At 43.4% G+C, this 21,319-nt stretch overlaps 12 pseudogenes; all 12 read right to left on the bottom strand.

Annotated features, from left to right (window-relative positions):
* Positions 1 to 1,417: 1,417 nt before the first annotated feature.
* LOC130307903 (U2 spliceosomal RNA) lies at positions 1,418 to 1,682 on the bottom strand (annotated as a pseudogene).
* Positions 1,683 to 3,154: 1,472 nt separating this feature from the next.
* Positions 3,155 to 3,418, bottom strand: LOC130307871 (U2 spliceosomal RNA; annotated as a pseudogene).
* A 1,470-nt stretch (positions 3,419 to 4,888) lies between these two features.
* LOC130307870 (U2 spliceosomal RNA) lies at positions 4,889 to 5,152 on the bottom strand (annotated as a pseudogene).
* Positions 5,153 to 6,630: 1,478 nt separating this feature from the next.
* LOC130307869 (U2 spliceosomal RNA) lies at positions 6,631 to 6,894 on the bottom strand (annotated as a pseudogene).
* Positions 6,895 to 8,364: 1,470 nt separating this feature from the next.
* On the bottom strand, positions 8,365 to 8,628 carry LOC130307868 (U2 spliceosomal RNA; annotated as a pseudogene).
* Positions 8,629 to 10,106: 1,478 nt separating this feature from the next.
* LOC130307867 (U2 spliceosomal RNA) lies at positions 10,107 to 10,370 on the bottom strand (annotated as a pseudogene).
* A 1,475-nt stretch (positions 10,371 to 11,845) lies between these two features.
* Positions 11,846 to 12,109, bottom strand: LOC130307866 (U2 spliceosomal RNA; annotated as a pseudogene).
* Positions 12,110 to 13,572: 1,463 nt separating this feature from the next.
* On the bottom strand, positions 13,573 to 13,836 carry LOC130307865 (U2 spliceosomal RNA; annotated as a pseudogene).
* A 1,481-nt stretch (positions 13,837 to 15,317) lies between these two features.
* Positions 15,318 to 15,581, bottom strand: LOC130307864 (U2 spliceosomal RNA; annotated as a pseudogene).
* A 1,478-nt stretch (positions 15,582 to 17,059) lies between these two features.
* On the bottom strand, positions 17,060 to 17,323 carry LOC130307910 (U2 spliceosomal RNA; annotated as a pseudogene).
* Positions 17,324 to 18,798: 1,475 nt separating this feature from the next.
* Positions 18,799 to 19,062, bottom strand: LOC130307902 (U2 spliceosomal RNA; annotated as a pseudogene).
* A 1,478-nt stretch (positions 19,063 to 20,540) lies between these two features.
* LOC130307896 (U2 spliceosomal RNA) lies at positions 20,541 to 20,804 on the bottom strand (annotated as a pseudogene).
* Positions 20,805 to 21,319: the final 515 nt, after the last annotated feature.

The raw sequence follows: 21,319 nt of genomic DNA, 5'->3' as shown, positions 1-21,319 counted from the left end.
TGGAAGGAAGGCTGGCAGCCAACCAGCCTCCCATACACTTTCTGGGTGGGTGGCAGTCAGCCACCCATACATACATACAGCACAGGCTAAACCCACATCATCACTTAAAAAAAGGACAGGCGACCATTGCACTCTGATGGAGCATTTAGCAATGCAATCCATAGCCTGGCTTTTGCATGAACCCCCATCACTCCTCCTCTTGCATATAAGACAATATTTCAGATCTGCATATGAAAACAACACGCCTACCTTTGTTGCACATAGCTGCCTGCCTGTCTCTAGTTACCCCACTGGCTGTAGCTGCGTCCCTTCCGACATGGAATAACACCAACTGTAACGATAAACTGAAAATTAACAGTATAAACCTGCATCATTTTGGACTCTGGTATTTGCTGAATCCGGGTGACCTGACAATCGATGGTGGTGCCGCTGGTGATTCTGGCCTTCTTGGAATCTGTTGGGCCTATGTGTTAGCTCACACATCACTTGGGTATCCATGGTAACTACCACAACATGGTCATCTGCAGTTTACATCTAGCCCGTGGCATTGAATGGCATTTTAAAAGTGCTAAGGGTCCTGGTGCAATAATCCTCCCATGAGGATCAGCCTCAACGGCTTTGTAGATTGCACTCATGTCAGCAACTCCATATACATTTTTTTTTCTTCATGCTTCTTTCTTCATCCTTTTTTCTTTCTGTCATTCAGACTTTCATTCATTCGATCTCTCTCACTCACTTGCTTTAACTCATTTGTTCTCACTCACTCACTCACTCACTCAATCACTCACTCACTCATTCACTCTCACTCACTCTCACTCTCTCACTCACTCGCTCACTAAGTCAGTCTCTCTCTCTCTCTCTCTTTTTCTTTTTATATATATTTTTTTCCGTCTTCTTCTTCTTCTTCTTCTTCTTCTTCTTCTTCAGACCCTGTCATAGCACTAATGCCTTTCCAATACCACCAGCAGATGGAGACACTCCATTGCAACATTGGTTGTGAGCAGCAGTTTCTAAAAACAAATGCCTCATGGCGGATTTCCCATCCATCAATGGATGGTAAATTTTGTTTTTATCATTCACTGACCACAGAAACCAATGCATGGTCAAGCAACAGCAATGACACACCCTTGTGTATAGGCATGAGACCCTCATGTCATTTAACAGGATTCAGCACCACCCACAAGACAGCTACCTGTCATGTCATGTCAAACCTGCACAGGTGTGCTAGATTATTATTATTTAGTTTTATTTTATTTTTTTACACCAATCAGTGTGCAAACATGGTCATTAAAACGCTAAATGAATAGACGTTCATAAACCAGTCAGTGCAACTCATCATTTTGGTCTCCAATTCTCAAACTCAAATTCTCACCCACGGAGGATTAAATGAGAATCTTTCTTGTTTAACACTGGAATGGGGTGGTGCACTGTTCACTACCCGAAGATACTGCCACATCGGGTCAATGCATAGGGCGACAGAAGCAAGCTTCCAAATCAGCTCCCTTTCTCAAAAATCCATTTAATTTATGGTCCCCAGATAGGGAACGTATGTATCAGTATGTGCTCACAAGTCACCCAAGTGCAAGTATTCACACAAAAAAAAAACGTGCCTCAGGATGCGATCTGTCGCAAGATCCTTTCTTTTTTTACACTTGATCTAAGCCAAAAGGCCTAGAGGGGATAACCGGGAAAGGGGTGGACCCAACCATGTCCCCTTCATGAGCACTCACATTACTCATAGGAATGGAAGGAAGGCTGGCAGCCAACCAGCCTCCCATACACTTTCTGGGTGGGTGGCAGTCAGCCACCCATACATACATACAGCACAGGCTAAACCCACATCATCACTTAAAAAAAGGACAGGCGACCATTGCACTCTGATGGAGCATTTAGCAATGCAATCCATAGCCTGGCTTTTGCCTGAACCCCCATCACTCCTCCTCTTGCATATAAGACAATATTTCAGATCTGCATATGAAAACAACACGCCTACCTTTGTTGCACATAGCTGCCTGCCTGTCTCTAGTTACCCCACTGGCTGTAGCTGCGTCCCTTCCGACATGGAATAACACCAACTGTAACGATAAACTGAAAATTAACAGTATAAACCTGCATCATTTTGGACTCTGGTATTTGCTGAATCCGGGTGACCTGACAATCGATGGTGGTGCCGCTGGTGATTCTGGCCTTCTTGGAATCTGTTGGGCCTATGTGTTAGCTCACACATCACTTGGGTATCCATGGTAACTACCACAACATGGTCATCTGCAGTTTACATCTAGCCCGTGGCATTGAATGGCATTTTAAAAGTGCTAAGGGTCCTGGTGCAATAATCCTCCCATGAGGATCAGCCTCAACGGCTTTGTAGATTGCACTCATGTCAGCAACTCCATATACATTTTTTTTTCTTCATGCTTCTTTCTTCATCCTTTTTTCTTTCTGTCATTCAGACTTTCATTCATTCGATCTCTCTCACTCACTTGCTTTAACTCATTTGTTCTCACTCACTCACTCACTCACTCAATCACTCACTCACTCATTCACTCTCACTCACTCTCACTCTCTCACTCACTCGCTCACTAAGTCAGTCTCTCTCTCTCTCTCTCTCTTTTTCTTTTTATATATATTTTTTTCCGTCTTCTTCTTCTTCTTCTTCTTCTTCAGACCCTGTCATAGCACTAATGCCTTTCCAATACCACCAGCAGATGGAGACACTCCATTGCAACATTGGTTGTGAGCAGCAGTTTCTAAAAACAAATGCCTCATGGCGGATTTCCCATCCATCAATGGATGGTAAATTTTGTTTTTATCATTCACTGACCACAGAAACCAATGCATGGTCAAGCAACAGCAATGACACACCCTTGTGTATAGGCATGAGACCCTCATGTCATTTAACAGGATTCAGCACCACCCACAAGACAGCTACCTGTCATGTCATGTCAAACCTGCACAGGTGTGCTAGATTATTATTATTTAGTTTTATTTTATTTTTTTACACCAATCAGTGTGCAAACATGGTCATTAAAACGCTAAATGAATAGACGTTCATAAACCAGTCAGTGCAACTCATCATTTTGGTCTCCAATTCTCAAACTCAAATTCTCACCCACGGAGGATTAAATGAGAATCTTTCTTGTTTAACACTGGAATGGGGTGGTGCACTGTTCACTACCCGAAGATACTGCCACATCGGGTCAATGCATAGGGCGACAGAAGCAAGCTTCCAAATCAGCTCCCTTTCTCAAAAATCCATTTAATTTATGGTCCCCAGATAGGGAACGTATGTATCAGTATGTGCTCACAAGTCACCCAAGTGCAAGTATTCACACAAAAAAAAACGTGCCTCAGGATGCGATCTGTCGCAAGATCCTTTCTTTTTTTACACTTGATCTAAGCCAAAAGGCCTAGAGGGGATAACCGGGAAAGGGGTGGACCCAACCATGTCCCCTTCATGAGCACTCACATTACTCATAGGAATGGAAGGAAGGCTGGCAGCCAACCAGCCTCCCATACACTTTCTGGGTGGGTGGCAGTCAGCCACCCATACATACATACAGCACAGGCTAAACCCACATCATCACTTAAAAAAAGGACAGGCGACCATTGCACTCTGATGGAGCATTTAGCAATGCAATCCATAGCCTGGCTTTTGCCTGAACCCCCATCACTCCTCCTCTTGCATATAAGACAATATTTCAGATCTGCATATGAAAACAACACGCCTACCTTTGTTGCACATAGCTGCCTGCCTGTCTCTAGTTACCCCACTGGCTGTAGCTGCGTCCCTTCCGACATGGAATAACACCAACTGTAACGATAAACTGAAAATTAACAGTATAAACCTGCATCATTTTGGACTCTGGTATTTGCTGAATCCGGGTGACCTGACAATCGATGGTGGTGCCGCTGGTGATTCTGGCCTTCTTGGAATCTGTTGGGCCTATGTGTTAGCTCACACATCACTTGGGTATCCATGGTAACTACCACAACATGGTCATCTGCAGTTTACATCTAGCCCGTGGCATTGAATGGCATTTTAAAAGTGCTAAGGGTCCTGGTGCAATAATCCTCCCATGAGGATCAGCCTCAACGGCTTTGTAGATTGCACTCATGTCAGCAACTCCATATACATTTTTTTTTCTTCATGCTTCTTTCTTCATCCTTTTTTCTTTCTGTTATTCAGACTTTCATTCATTCGATCTCTCTCACTCACTTGCTTTAACTCATTTGTTCTCACTCACTCACTCACTCACTCAATCACTCACTCACTCATTCACTCTCACTCACTCTCACTCTCTCACTCACTCGCTCACTAAGTCAGTCTCTCTCTCTCTCTCTCTTTTTCTTTTTATATATATTTTTTTCCGTCTTCTTCTTCTTCTTCTTCTTCTTCAGACCCTGTCATAGCACTAATGCCTTTCCAATACCACCAGCAGATGGAGACACTCCATTGCAACATTGGTTGTGAGCAGCAGTTTCTAAAAACAAATGCCTCATGGCGGATTTCCCATCCATCAATGGATGGTAAATTTTGTTTTTATCATTCACTGACCACAGAAACCAATGCATGGTCAAGCAACAGCAATGACACACCCTTGTGTATAGGCATGAGACCCTCATGTCATTTAACAGGATTCAGCACCACCCACAAGACAGCTACCTGTCATGTCATGTCAAACCTGCACAGGTGTGCTAGATTATTATTATTTAGTTTTATTTTATTTTTTTACACCAATCAGTGTGCAAACATGGTCATTAAAACGCTAAATGAATAGACGTTCATAAACCAGTCAGTGCAACTCATCATTTTGGTCTCCAATTCTCAAACTCAAATTCTCACCCACGGAGGATTAAATGAGAATCTTTCTTGTTTAACACTGGAATGGGGTGGTGCACTGTTCACTACCCGAAGATACTGCCACATCGGGTCAATGCATAGGGCGACAGAAGCAAGCTTCCAAATCAGCTCCCTTTCTCAAAAATCCATTTAATTTATGGTCCCCAGATAGGGAACGTATGTATCAGTATGTGCTCACAAGTCACCCAAGTGCAAGTATTCACACAAAAAAAAACGTGCCTCAGGATGCGATCTGTCGCAAGATCCTTTCTTTTTTTACACTTGATCTAAGCCAAAAGGCCTAGAGGGGATAACCGGGAAAGGGGTGGACCCAACCATGTCCCCTTCATGAGCACTCACATTACTCATAGGAATGGAAGGAAGGCTGGCAGCCAACCAGCCTCCCATACACTTTCTGGGTGGGTGGCAGTCAGCCACCCATACATACATACAGCACAGGCTAAACCCACATCATCACTTAAAAAAAGGACAGGCGACCATTGCACTCTGATGGAGCATTTAGCAATGCAATCCATAGCCTGGCTTTTGCCTGAACCCCCATCACTCCTCCTCTTGCATATAAGACAATATTTCAGATCTGCATATGAAAACAACACGCCTACCTTTGTTGCACATAGCTGCCTGCCTGTCTCTAGTTACCCCACTGGCTGTAGCTGCGTCCCTTCCGACATGGAATAACACCAACTGTAACGATAAACTGAAAATTAACAGTATAAACCTGCATCATTTTGGACTCTGGTATTTGCTGAATCCGGGTGACCTGACAATCGATGGTGGTGCCGCTGGTGATTCTGGCCTTCTTGGAATCTGTTGGGCCTATGTGTTAGCTCACACATCACTTGGGTATCCATGGTAACTACCACAACATGGTCATCTGCAGTTTACATCTAGCCCGTGGCATTGAATGGCATTTTAAAAGTGCTAAGGGTCCTGGTGCAATAATCCTCCCATGAGGATCAGCCTCAACGGCTTTGTAGATTGCACTCATGTCAGCAACTCCATATACATTTTTTTTTCTTCATGCTTCTTTCTTCATCCTTTTTTCTTTCTGTCATTCAGACTTTCATTCATTCGATCTCTCTCACTCACTTGCTTTAACTCATTTGTTCTCACTCACTCACTCACTCACTCACTCAATCACTCACTCACTCATTCACTCTCACTCACTCTCACTCTCTCACTCACTCGCTCACTAAGTCAGTCTCTCTCTCTCTCTCTTTTTCTTTTTATATATATTTTTTTCCGTCTTCTTCTTCTTCTTCTTCTTCTTCTTCTTCAGACCCTGTCATAGCACTAATGCCTTTCCAATACCACCAGCAGATGGAGACACTCCATTGCAACATTGGTTGTGAGCAGCAGTTTCTAAAAACAAATGCCTCATGGCGGATTTCCCATCCATCAATGGATGGTAAATTTTGTTTTTATCATTCACTGACCACAGAAACCAATGCATGGTCAAGCAACAGCAATGACACACCCTTGTGTATAGGCATGAGACCCTCATGTCATTTAACAGGATTCAGCACCACCCACAAGACAGCTACCTGTCATGTCATGTCAAACCTGCACAGGTGTGCTAGATTATTATTATTTAGTTTTATTTTATTTTTTTACACCAATCAGTGTGCAAACATGGTCATTAAAACGCTAAATGAATAGACGTTCATAAACCAGTCAGTGCAACTCATCATTTTGGTCTCCAATTCTCAAACTCAAATTCTCACCCACGGAGGATTAAATGAGAATCTTTCTTGTTTAACACTGGAATGGGGTGGTGCACTGTTCACTACCCGAAGATACTGCCACATCGGGTCAATGCATAGGGCGACAGAAGCAAGCTTCCAAATCAGCTCCCTTTCTCAAAAATCCATTTAATTTATGGTCCCCAGATAGGGAACGTATGTATCAGTATGTGCTCACAAGTCACCCAAGTGCAAGTATTCACACAAAAAAAAACGTGCCTCAGGATGCGATCTGTCGCAAGATCCTTTCTTTTTTTACACTTGATCTAAGCCAAAAGGCCTAGAGGGGATAACCGGGAAAGGGGTGGACCCAACCATGTCCCCTTCATGAGCACTCACATTACTCATAGGAATGGAAGGAAGGCTGGCAGCCAACCAGCCTCCCATACACTTTCTGGGTGGGTGGCAGTCAGCCACCCATACATACATACAGCACAGGCTAAACCCACATCATCACTTAAAAAAAGGACAGGCGACCATTGCACTCTGATGGAGCATTTAGCAATGCAATCCATAGCCTGGCTTTTGCATGAACCCCCATCACTCCTCCTCTTGCATATAAGACAATATTTCAGATCTGCATATGAAAACAACACGCCTACCTTTGTTGCACATAGCTGCCTGCCTGTCTCTAGTTACCCCACTGGCTGTAGCTGCGTCCCTTCCGACATGGAATAACACCAACTGTAACGATAAACTGAAAATTAACAGTATAAACCTGCATCATTTTGGACTCTGGTATTTGCTGAATCCGGGTGACCTGACAATCGATGGTGGTGCCGCTGGTGATTCTGGCCTTCTTGGAATCTGTTGGGCCTATGTGTTAGCTCACACATCACTTGGGTATCCATGGTAACTACCACAACATGGTCATCTGCAGTTTACATCTAGCCCGTGGCATTGAATGGCATTTTAAAAGTGCTAAGGGTCCTGGTGCAATAATCCTCCCATGAGGATCAGCCTCAACGGCTTTGTAGATTGCACTCATGTCAGCAACTCCATATACATTTTTTTTTCTTCATGCTTCTTTCTTCATCCTTTTTTCTTTCTGTCTTTCAGACTTTCATTCATTCGATCTCTCTCACTCACTTGCTTTAACTCATTTGTTCTCACTCACTCACTCACTCACTCAATCACTCACTCACTCATTCACTCTCACTCACTCTCACTCTCTCACTCACTCGCTCACTAAGTCAGTCTCTCTCTCTCTCTCTCTTTTTCTTTTTATATATATTTTTTTCCGTCTTCTTCTTCTTCTTCTTCTTCTTCAGACCCTGTCATAGCACTAATGCCTTTCCAATACCACCAGCAGATGGAGACACTCCATTGCAACATTGGTTGTGAGCAGCAGTTTCTAAAAACAAATGCCTCATGGCGGATTTCCCATCCATCAATGGATGGTAAATTTTGTTTTTATCATTCACTGACCACAGAAACCAATGCATGGTCAAGCAACAGCAATGACACACCCTTGTGTATAGGCATGAGACCCTCATGTCATTTAACAGGATTCAGCACCACCCACAAGACTGCTACCTGTCATGTCATGTCAAACCTGCACAGGTGTGCTAGATTATTATTATTTAGTTTTATTTAATTTTTTTACACCAATCAGTGTGCAAACATGGTCATTAAAACGCTAAATGAATAGACGTTCATAAACCAGTCAGTGCAACTCATCATTTTGGTCTCCAATTCTCAAACTCAAATTCTCACCCACGGAGGATTAAATGAGAATCTTTCTTGTTTAACACTGGAATGGGGTGGTGCACTGTTCACTACCCGAAGATACTGCCACATCGGGTCAATGCATAGGGCGACAGAAGCAAGCTTCCAAATCAGCTCCCTTTCTCAAAAATCCATTTAATTTATGGTCCCCAGATAGGGAACGTATGTATCAGTATGTGCTCACAAGTCACCCAAGTGCAAGTATTCACACAAAAAAAAACGTGCCTCAGGATGCGATCTGTCGCAAGATCCTTTCTTTTTTTACACTTGATCTAAGCCAAAAGGCCTAGAGGGGATAACCGGGAAAGGGGTGGACCCAACCATGTCCCCTTCATGAGCACTCACATTACTCATAGGAATGGAAGGAAGGCTGGCAGCCAACCAGCCTCCCATACACTTTCTGGGTGGGTGGCAGTCAGCCACCCATACATACATACAGCACAGGCTAAACCCACATCATCACTTAAAAAAAGGACAGGCGACCATTGCACTCTGATGGAGCATTTAGCAATGCAATCCATAGCCTGGCTTTTGCCTGAACCCCCATCACTCCTCCTCTTGCATATAAGACAATATTTCAGATCTGCATATGAAAACAACACGCCTACCTTTGTTGCACATAGCTGCCTGCCTGTCTCTAGTTACCCCACTGGCTGTAGCTGCGTCCCTTCCGACATGGAATAACACCAACTGTAACGATAAACTGAAAATTAACAGTATAAACCTGCATCATTTTGGACTCTGGTATTTGCTGAATCCGGGTGACCTGACAATCGATGGTGGTGCCGCTGGTGATTCTGGCCTTCTTGGAATCTGTTGGGCCTATGTGTTAGCTCACACATCACTTGGGTATCCATGGTAACTACCACAACATGGTCATCTGCAGTTTACATCTAGCCCGTGGCATTGAATGGCATTTTAAAAGTGCTAAGGGTCCTGGTGCAATAATCCTCCCATGAGGATCAGCCTCAACGGCTTTGTAGATTGCACTCATGTCAGCAACTCCATATACATTTTTTTTTCTTCATGCTTCTTTCTTCATCCTTTTTTCTTTCTGTCATTCAGACTTTCATTCATTCGATCTCTCTCACTCACTTGCTTTAACTCATTTGTTCTCACTCACTCACTCACTCACTCAATCACTCACTCACTCATTCACTCTCACTCACTCTCACTCTCTCACTCACTCGCTCACTAAGTCAGTCTCTCTCTCTCTCTCTCTCTTTTTCTTTTTATATATATTTTTTTCCGTCTTCTTCTTCTTCTTCTTCTTCTTCTTCTTCAGACCCTGTCATAGCACTAATGCCTTTCCAATACCACCAGCAGATGGAGACACTCCATTGCAACATTGGTTGTGAGCAGCAGTTTCTAAAAACAAATGCCTCATGGCGGATTTCCCATCCATCAATGGATGGTAAATTTTGTTTTTATCATTCACTGACCACAGAAACCAATGCATGGTCAAGCAACAGCAATGACACACCCTTGTGTATAGGCATGAGACCCTCATGTCATTTAACAGGATTCAGCACCACCCACAAGACAGCTACCTGTCATGTCATGTCAAACCTGCACAGGTGTGCTAGATTATTATTATTTAGTTTTATTTTATTTTTTTACACCAATCAGTGTGCAAACATGGTCATTAAAACGCTAAATGAATAGACGTTCATAAACCAGTCAGTGCAACTCATCATTTTGGTCTCCAATTCTCAAACTCAAATTCTCACCCACGGAGGATTAAATGAGAATCTTTCTTGTTTAACACTGGAATGGGGTGGTGCACTGTTCACTACCCGAAGATACTGCCACATCGGGTCAATGCATAGGGCGACAGAAGCAAGCTTCCAAATCAGCTCCCTTTCTCAAAAATCCATTTAATTTATGGTCCCCAGATAGGGAACGTATGTATCAGTATGTGCTCACAAGTCACCCAAGTGCAAGTATTCACACAAAAAAAAACGTGCCTCAGGATGCGATCTGTCGCAAGATCCTTTCTTTTTTTACACTTGATCTAAGCCAAAAGGCCTAGAGGGGATAACCGGGAAAGGGGTGGACCCAACCATGTCCCCTTCATGAGCACTCACATTACTCATAGGAATGGAAGGAAGGCTGGCAGCCAACCAGCCTCCCATACACTTTCTGGGTGGGTGGCAGTCAGCCACCCATACATACATACAGCACAGGCTAAACCCACATCATCACTTAAAAAAAGGACAGGCGACCATTGCACTCTGATGGAGCATTTAGCAATGCAATCCATAGCCTGGCTTTTGCATGAACCCCCATCACTCCTCCTCTTGCATATAAGACAATATTTCAGATCTGCATATGAAAACAACACGCCTACCTTTGTTGCACATAGCTGCCTGCCTGTCTCTAGTTACCCCACTGGCTGTAGCTGCGTCCCTTCCGACATGGAATAACACCAACTGTAACGATAAACTGAAAATTAACAGTATAAACCTGCATCATTTTGGACTCTGGTATTTGCTGAATCCGGGTGACCTGACAATCGATGGTGGTGCCGCTGGTGATTCTGGCCTTCTTGGAATCTGTTGGGCCTATGTGTTAGCTCACACATCACTTGGGTATCCATGGTAACTACCACAACATGGTCATCTGCAGTTTACATCTAGCCCGTGGCATTGAATGGCATTTTAAAAGTGCTAAGGGTCCTGGTGCAATAATCCTCCCATGAGGATCAGCCTCAACGGCTTTGTAGATTGCACTCATGTCAGCAACTCCATATACATTTTTTTTCTTCATGCTTCTTTCTTCATCCTTTTTTCTTTCTGTCATTCAGACTTTCATTCATTCGATCTCTCTCACTCACTTGCTTTAACTCATTTGTTCTCACTCACTCACTCACTCACTCAATCACTCACTCACTCATTCACTCTCACTCACTCTCACTCTCTCACTCACTCGCTCACTAAGTCAGTCTCTCTCTCTCTCTCTCTTTTTCTTTTTATATATATTTTTTTCCGTCTTCTTCTTCTTCTTCTTCTTCTTCTTCTTCAGACCCTGTCATAGCACTAATGCCTTTCCAATACCACCAGCAGATGGAGACACTCCAGTGCAACATTGGTTGTGAGCAGCAGTTTCTAAAAACAAATGCCTCATGGCGGATTTCCCATCCATCAATGGATGGTAAATTTTGTTTTTATCATTCACTGACCACAGAAACCAATGCATGGTCAAGCAACAGCAATGACACACCCTTGTGTATAGGCATGAGACCCTCATGTCATTTAACAGGATTCAGCACCACCCACAAGACAGCTACCTGTCATGTCATGTCAAACCTGCACAGGTGTGCTAGATTATTATTATTTAGTTTTATTTTATTTTTTTACACCAATCAGTGTGCAAACATGGTCATTAAAACGCTAAATGAATAGACGTTCATAAACCAGTCAGTGCAACTCATCATTTTGGTCTCCAATTCTCAAACTCAAATTCTCACCCACGGAGGATTAAATGAGAATCTTTCTTGTTTAACACTGGAATGGGGTGGTGCACTGTTCACTACCCGAAGATACTGCCACATCGGGTCAATGCATAGGGCGACAGAAGCAAGCTTCCAAATCAGCTCCCTTTCTCAAAAATCCATTTAATTTATGGTCCCCAGATAGGGAACGTATGTATCAGTATGTGCTCACAAGTCACCCAAGTGCAAGTATTCACACAAAAAAAAACGTGCCTCAGGATGCGATCTGTCGCAAGATCCTTTCTTTTTTTACACTTGATCTAAGCCAAAAGGCCTAGAGGGGATAACCGGGAAAGGGGTGGACCCAACCATGTCCCCTTCATGAGCACTCACATTACTCATAGGAATGGAAGGAAGGCTGGCAGCCAACCAGCCTCCCATACACTTTCTGGGTGGGTGGCAGTCAGCCACCCATACATACATACAGCACAGGCTAAACCCACATCATCACTTAAAAAAAGGACAGGCGACCATTGCACTCTGATGGAGCATTTAGCAATGCAATCCATAGCCTGGCTTTTGCATGAACCCCCATCACTCCTCCTCTTGCATATAAGACAATATTTCAGATCTGCATATGAAAACAACACGCCTACCTTTGTTGCACATAGCTGCCTGCCTGTCTCTAGTTACCCCACTGGCTGTAGCTGCGTCCCTTCCGACATGGAATAACACCAACTGTAACGATAAACTGAAAATTAACAGTATAAACCTGCATCATTTTGGACTCTGGTATTTGCTGAATCCGGGTGACCTGACAATCGATGGTGGTGCCGCTGGTGATTCTGGCCTTCTTGGAATCTGTTGGGCCTATGTGTTAGCTCACACATCACTTGGGTATCCATGGTAACTACCACAACATGGTCATCTGCAGTTTACATCTAGCCCGTGGCATTGAATGGCATTTTAAAAGTGCTAAGGGTCCTGGTGCAATAATCCTCCCATGAGGATCAGCCTCAACGGCTTTGTAGATTGCACTCATGTCAGCAACTCCATATACATTTTTTTTTCTTCATGCTTCTTTCTTCATCCTTTTTTCTTTCTGTCATTCAGACTTTCATTCATTCGATCTCTCTCACTCACTTGCTTTAACTCATTTGTTCTCACTCACTCACTCACTCAATCACTCACTCACTCATTCACTCTCACTCACTCTCACTCTCTCACTCACTCGCTCACTAAGTCAGTCTCTCTCTCTCTCTCTCTTTTTCTTTTTATATATATTTTTTTCCGTCTTCTTCTTCTTCTTCTTCTTCAGACCCTGTCATAGCACTAATGCCTTTCCAATACCACCAGCAGATGGAGACACTCCATTGCAACATTGGTTGTGAGCAGCAGTTTCTAAAAACAAATGCCTCATGGCGGATTTCCCATCCATCAATGGATGGTAAATTTTGTTTTTATCATTCACTGACCACAGAAACCAATGCATGGTCAAGCAACAGCAATGACACACCCTTGTGTATAGGCATGAGACCCTCATGTCATTTAACAGGATTCAGCACCACCCACAAGACAGCTACCTGTCATGTCATGTCAAACCTGCACAGGTGTGCTAGATTATTATTATTTAGTTTTATTTTATTTTTTTACACCAATCAGTGTGCAAACATGGTCATTAAAACGCTAAATGAATAGACGTTCATAAACCAGTCAGTGCAACTCATCATTTTGGTCTCCAATTCTCAAACTCAAATTCTCACCCACGGAGGATTAAATGAGAATCTTTCTTGTTTAACACTGGAATGGGGTGGTGCACTGTTCACTACCCGAAGATACTGCCACATCGGGTCAATGCATAGGGCGACAGAAGCAAGCTTCCAAATCAGCTCCCTTTCTCAAAAATCCATTTAATTTATGGTCCCCAGATAGGGAACGTATGTATCAGTATGTGCTCACAAGTCACCCAAGTGCAAGTATTCACACAAAAAAAAACGTGCCTCAGGATGCGATCTGTCGCAAGATCCTTTCTTTTTTTACACTTGATCTAAGCCAAAAGGCCTAGAGGGGATAACCGGGAAAGGGGTGGACCCAACCATGTCCCCTTCATGAGCACTCACATTACTCATAGGAATGGAAGGAAGGCTGGCAGCCAACCAGCCTCCCATACACTTTCTGGGTGGGTGGCAGTCAGCCACCCATACATACATACAGCACAGGCTAAACCCACATCATCACTTAAAAAAAGGACAGGCGACCATTGCACTCTGATGGAGCATTTAGCAATGCAATCCATAGCCTGGCTTTTGCATGAACCCCCATCACTCCTCCTCTTGCATATAAGACAATATTTCAGATCTGCATATGAAAACAACACGCCTACCTTTGTTGCACATAGCTGCCTGCCTGTCTCTAGTTACCCCACTGGCTGTAGCTGCGTCCCTTCCGACATGGAATAACACCAACTGTAACGATAAACTGAAAATTAACAGTATAAACCTGCATCATTTTGGACTCTGGTATTTGCTGAATCCGGGTGACCTGACAATCGATGGTGGTGCCGCTGGTGATTCTGGCCTTCTTGGAATCTGTTGGGCCTATGTGTTAGCTCACACATCACTTGGGTATCCATGGTAACTACCACAACATGGTCATCTGCAGTTTACATCTAGCCCGTGGCATTGAATGGCATTTTAAAAGTGCTAAGGGTCCTGGTGCAATAATCCTCCCATGAGGATCAGCCTCAACGGCTTTGTAGATTGCACTCATGTCAGCAACTCCATATACATTTTTTTTTCTTCATGCTTCTTTCTTCATCCTTTTTTCTTTCTGTCATTCAGACTTTCATTCATTCGATCTCTCTCACTCACTTGCTTTAACTCATTTGTTCTCACTCACTCACTCACTCACTCAATCACTCACTCACTCATTCACTCTCACTCACTCTCACTCTCTCACTCACTCGCTCACTAAGTCAGTCTCTCTCTCTCTCTCTCTCTTTTTCTTTTTATATATATTTTTTTCCGTCTTCTTCTTCTTCTTCTTCTTCTTCTTCTTCTTCAGACCCTGTCATAGCACTAATGCCTTTCCAATACCACCAGCAGATGGAGACACTCCATTGCAACATTGGTTGTGAGCAGCAGTTTCTAAAAACAAATGCCTCATGGCGGATTTCCCATCCATCAATGGATGGTAAATTTTGTTTTTATCATTCACTGACCACAGAAACCAATGCATGGTCAAGCAACAGCAATGACACACCCTTGTGTATAGGCATGAGACCCTCATGTCATTTAACAGGATTCAGCACCACCCACAAGACAGCTACCTGTCATGTCATGTCAAACCTGCACAGGTGTGCTAGATTATTATTATTTAGTTTTATTTTATTTTTTTACACCAATCAGTGTGCAAACATGGTCATTAAAACGCTAAATGAATAGACGTTCATAAACCAGTCAGTGCAACTCATCATTTTGGTCTCCAATTCTCAAACTCAAATTCTCACCCACGGAGGATTAAATGAGAATCTTTCTTGTTTAACACTGGAATGGGGTGGTGCACTGTTCACTACCCGAAGATACTGCCACATCGGGTCAATGCATAGGGCGACAGAAGCAAGCTTCCAAATCAGCTCCCTTTCTCAAAAATCCATTTAATTTATGGTCCCCAGATAGGGAACGTATGTATCAGTATGTGCTCACAAGTCACCCAAGTGCAAGTATTCACACAAAAAAAAACGTGCCTCAGGATGCGATCTGTCGCAAGATCCTTTCTTTTTTTACACTTGATCTAAGCCAAAAGGCCTAGAGGGGATAACCGGGAAAGGGGTGGACCCAACCATGTCCCCTTCATGAGCACTCACATTACTCATAGGAATGGAAAGAAGGCTGGCAGCCAACCAGCCTCCCATACACTTTCTGGGTGGGTGGCAGTCAGCCACCCATACATACATACAGCACAGGCTAAACCCACATCATCACTTAAAAAAAGGACAGGCGACCATTGCACTCTGATGGAGCATTTAGCAATGCAATCCATAGCCTGGCTTTTGCATGAACCCCCATCACTCCTCCTCTTGCATATAAGACAATATTTCAGATCTGCATATGAAAACAACACGCCTACCTTTGTTGCACATAGCTGCCTGCCTGTCTCTAGTTACCCCACTGGCTGTAGCTGCGTCCCTTCCGACATGGAATAACACCAACTGTAACGATAAACTGAAAATTAACAGTATAAACCTGCATCATTTTGGACTCTGGTATTTGCTGAATCCGGGTGACCTGACAATCGATGGTGGTGCCGCTGGTGATTCTGGCCTTCTTGGAATCTGTTGGGCCTATGTGTTAGCTCACACATCACTTGGGTATCCATGGTAACTACCACAACATGGTCATCTGCAGTTTACATCTAGCCCGTGGCATTGAATGGCATTTTAAAAGTGCTAAGGGTCCTGGTGCAATAATCCTCCCATGAGGATCAGCCTCAACGGCTTTGTAGATTGCACTCATGTCAGCAACTCCATATACATTTTTTTTTCTTCATGCTTCTTTCTTCATCCTTTTTTCTTTCTGTCATTCAGACTTTCATTCATTCGATCTCTCTCACTCACTTGCTTTAACTCATTTGTTCTCACTCACTCACTCACTCACTCAATCACTCACTCACTCATTCACTCTCACTCACTCTCACTCTCTCACTCACTCGCTCACTAAGTCAGTCTCTCTCTCTCTCTCTCTCTTTTTCTTTTTATATATATTTTTTTCCGTCTTCTTCTTCTTCTTCTTCTTCTTCTTCTTCAGACCCTGTCATAGCACTAATGCCTTTCCAATACCACCAGCAGATGGAGACACTCCATTGCAACATTGGTTGTGAGCAGCAGTTTCTAAAAACAAATGCCTCATGGCGGATTTCCCATCCATCAATGGATGGTAAATTTTGTTTTTATCATTCACTGACCACAGAAACCAATGCATGGTCAAGCAACAGCAATGACACACCCTTGTGTATAGGCATGAGACCCTCATGTCATTTAACAGGATTCAGCACCACCCACAAGACAGCTACCTGTCATGTCATGTCAAACCTGCACAGGTGTGCTAGATTATTATTATTTAGTTTTATTTTATTTTTTTACACCAATCAGTGTGCAAACATGGTCATTAAAACGCTAAATGAATAGACGTTCATAAACCAGTCAGTGCAACTCATCATTTTGGTCTCCAATTCTCAAACTCAAATTCTCACCCACGGAGGATTAAATGAGAATCTTTCTTGTTTAACACTGGAATGGGGTGGTGCACTGTTCACTACCCGAAGATACTGCCACATCGGGTCAATGCATAGGGCGACAGAAGCAAGCTTCCAAATCAGCTCCCTTTCTCAAAAATCCATTTAATTTATGGTCCCCAGATAGGGAACGTATGTATCAGTATGTGCTCACAAGTCACCCAAGTGCAAGTATTCACACAAAAAAAAACGTGCCTCAGGATGCGATCTGTCGCAAGATCCTTTCTTTTTTTACACTTGATCTAAGCCAAAAGGCCTAGAGGGGATAACCGGGAAAGGGGTGGACCCAACCATGTCCCCTTCATGAGCACTCACATTACTCATAGGAATGGAAGGAAGGCTGGCAGCCAACCAGCCTCCCATACACTTTCTGGGTGGGTGGCAGTCAGCCACCCATACATACATACAGCACAGGCTAAACCCACATCATCACTTAAAAAAAGGACAGGCGACCATTGCACTCTGATGGAGCATTTAGCAATGCAATCCATAGCCTGGCTTTTGCATGAACCCCCATCACTCCTCCTCTTGCATATAAGACAATATTTCAGATCTGCATATGAAAACAACACGCCTACCTTTGTTGCACATAGCTGCCTGCCTGTCTCTAGTTACCCCACTGGCTGTAGCTGCGTCCCTTCCGACATGGAATAACACCAACTGTAACGATAAACTGAAAATTAACAGTATAAACCTGCATCATTTTGGACTCTGGTATTTGCTGAATCCGGGTGACCTGACAATCGATGGTGGTGCCGCTGGTGATTCTGGCCTTCTTGGAATCTGTTGGGCCTATGTGTTAGCTCACACATCACTTGGGTATCCATGGTAACTACCACAACATGGTCATCTGCAGTTTACATCTAGCCCGTGGCATTGAATGGCATTTTAAAAGTGCTAAGGGTCCTGGTGCAATAATCCTCCCATGAGGATCAGCCTCAACGGCTTTGTAGATTGCACTCATGTCAGCAACTCCATATACATTTTTTTTTCTTCATGCTTCTTTCTTCATCCTTTTTTCTTTCTGTCATTCAGACTTTCATTCATTCGATCTCTCTCACTCACTTGCTTTAACTCATTTGTTCTCACTCACTCACTCACTCAATCACTCACTCACTCATTCACTCTCACTCACTCTCACTCTCTCACTCACTCGCTCACTAAGTCAGTCTCTCTCTCTCTCTCTCTTTTTCTTTTTATATATATTTTTTTCCGTCTTCTTCTTCTTCTTCTTCTTCTTCTTCTTCTTCAGACCCTGTCATAGCACTAATGCCTTTCCAATACCACCAGCAGATGGAGACACTCCATTGCAACATTGGTTGTGAGCAGCAGTTTCTAAAAACAAATGCCTCATGGCGGATTTCCCATCCATCAATGGATGGTAAATTTTGTTTTTATCATTCACTGACCACAGAAACCAATGCATGGTCAAGCAACAGCAATGACACACCCTTGTGTATAGGCATGAGACCCTCATGTCATTTAACAGGATTCAGCACCACCCACAAGACAGCTACCTGTCATGTCATGTCAAACCTGCACAGGTGTGCTAGATTATTATTATTTAGTTTTATTTTATTTTTTTACACCAATCAGTGTGCAAACATGGTCATTAAAACGCTAAATGAATAGACGTTCATAAACCAGTCAGTGCAACTCATCATTTTGGTCTCCAATTCTCAAACTCAAATTCTCACCCACGGAGGATTAAATGAGAATCTTTCTTGTTTAACACTGGAATGGGGTGGTGCACTGTTCACTACCCGAAGATACTGCCACATCGGGTCAATGCATAGGGCGACAGAAGCAAGCTTCCAAATCAGCTCCCTTTCTCAAAAATCCATTTAATTTATGGTCCCCAGATAGGGAACGTATGTATCAGTATGTGCTCACAAGTCACCCAAGTGCAAGTATTCACACAAAAAAAAACGTGCCTCAGGATGTGATCTGTCGCAAGATCCTTTCTTTTTTTACACTTGATCTAAGCCAAAAGGCCTAGAGGGGATAACCGGGAAAGGGGTGGACCCAACCATGTCCCCTTCATGAGCACTCACATTACTCATAGGAATGGAAGGAAGGCTGGCAGCCAACCAGCCTCCCATACACTTTCTGGGTGGGTGGCAGTCAGCCACCCATACATACATACAGCACAGGCTAAACCCACATCATCACTTAAAAAAAGGACAGGCGACCATTGCACTCTGATGGAGCATTTAGCAATGCAATCCATAGCCTGGCTTTTGCATGAACCCCCATCACTCCTCCTCTTGCATATAAGACAATATTTCAGATCTGCATATGAAAACAACACGCCTACCTTTGTTGCACATAGCTGCCTGCCTGTCTCTAGTTACCCCACTGGCTGTAGCTGCGTCCCTTCCGACATGGAATAACACCAACTGTAACGATAAACTGAAAATTAACAGTATAAACCTGCATCATTTTGGACTCTGGTATTTGCTGAATCCGGGTGACCTGACAATCGATGGTGGTGCCGCTGGTGATTCTGGCCTTCTTGGAATCTGTTGGGCCTATGTGTTAGCTCACACATCACTTGGGTATCCATGGTAACTACCACAACATGGTCATCTGCAGTTTACATCTAGCCCGTGGCATTGAATGGCATTTTAAAAGTGCTAAGGGTCCTGGTGCAATAATCCTCCCATGAGGATCAGCCTCAACGGCTTTGTAGATTGCACTCATGTCAGCAACTCCATATACATTTTTTTTTCTTCATGCTTCTTTCTTCATCCTTTTTTCTTTCTGTCATTCAGACTTTCATTCATTCGATCTCTCTCACTCACTTGCTTTAACTCATTTGTTCTCACTCACTCACTCACTCAATCACTCACTCACTCATTCACTCTCACTCACTCTCACTCTCTCACTCACTCGCTCACTAAGTCAGTCTCTCTCTCTCTCTCTCTTTTTCTTTTTATATATATTTTTTTCCGTCTTCTTCTTCTTCTTCTTCTTCTTCTTCTTCTTCTTCAGACCCTGTCATAGCACTAATGCCTTTCCAATACCACCAGCAGATGGAGACACTCCATTGCAACATTGGTTGTGAGCAGCAGTTTCTAAAAACAAATGCCTCATGGCGGATTTCCCATCCATCAATGGATGGTAAATTTTGTTTTTATCATTCACTGACCACAGAAACCAATGCATGGTCAAGCAACAGCAATGACACACCCTTGTGTATAGGCATGAGACCCTCATGTCATTTAACAGGATTCAGCACCACCCACAAGACAGCTACCTGTCATGTCATGTCAAACCTGCACAGGTGTGCTAGATTATTATTATTTAGTTTTATTTTATTTTTTTACACCAATCAGTGTGCAAACATGGTCATTAAAACGCTAAATGAATAGACGTTCATAAACCAGTCAGTGCAACTCATCATTTTGGTCTCCAATTCTCAAACTCAAATTCTCACCCACGGAGGATTAAATGAGAATCTTTCTTGTTTAACACTGGAATGGGGTGGTGCACTGTTCACTACCCGAAGATACTGCCACATCGGGTCAATGCATAGGGCGACAGAAGCAAGCTTCCAAATCAGCTCCCTTTCTCAAAAATCCATTTAATTTATGGTCCCCAGATAGGGAACGTATGTATCAGTATGTGCTCACAAGTCACCCAAGTGCAAGTATTCACACAAAAAAAAACGTGCCTCAGGATGCGATCTGTCGCAAGATCCTTTCTTTTTTTACACTTGATCTAAGCCAAAAGGCCTAGAGGGGATAACCGGGAAAGGGGTGGACCCAACCATGTCCCCTTCATGAGCACTCACATTACTCATAGGAATGGAAGGAAGGCTGGCAGCCAACCAGCCTCCCATACACTTTCTGGGTGGGTGGCAGTCAGCCACCCATACATACATACAGCACAGGCTAAACCCACATCATCACTTAAAAAAAGGACAGGCGACCATTGCACTCTGATGGAGCATTTAGCAATGCAATCCATAGCCTGGCTTTTGCATGAACCCCCATCACTCCTCCTCTTGCATATAAGACAATATTTCAGATCTGCATATGAAAACAACACGCCTACCTTTGTTGCACATAGCTGCCTGCCTGTCTCTAGTTACCCCACTGGCTGTAGCTGCGTCCCTTCCGACATGGAATAACACCAACTGTAACGATAAACTGAAAATTAACAGTATAAACCTGCATCATTTTGGACTCTGGTATTTGCTGAATCCGGGTGACCTGACAATCGATGGTGGTGCCGCTGGTGATTCTGGCCTTCTTGGAA

Source organism: Hyla sarda, unplaced genomic scaffold, assembly GCF_029499605.1.
Source record: "Hyla sarda isolate aHylSar1 unplaced genomic scaffold, aHylSar1.hap1 scaffold_1440, whole genome shotgun sequence".
In the NCBI taxonomy this organism is placed as follows: Eukaryota; Metazoa; Chordata; class Amphibia; order Anura; family Hylidae; genus Hyla; species Hyla sarda.
The sequence above is the reverse complement of the archived record's forward strand: the minus strand, read 5'-3'. Positions and strand labels throughout refer to the sequence as shown.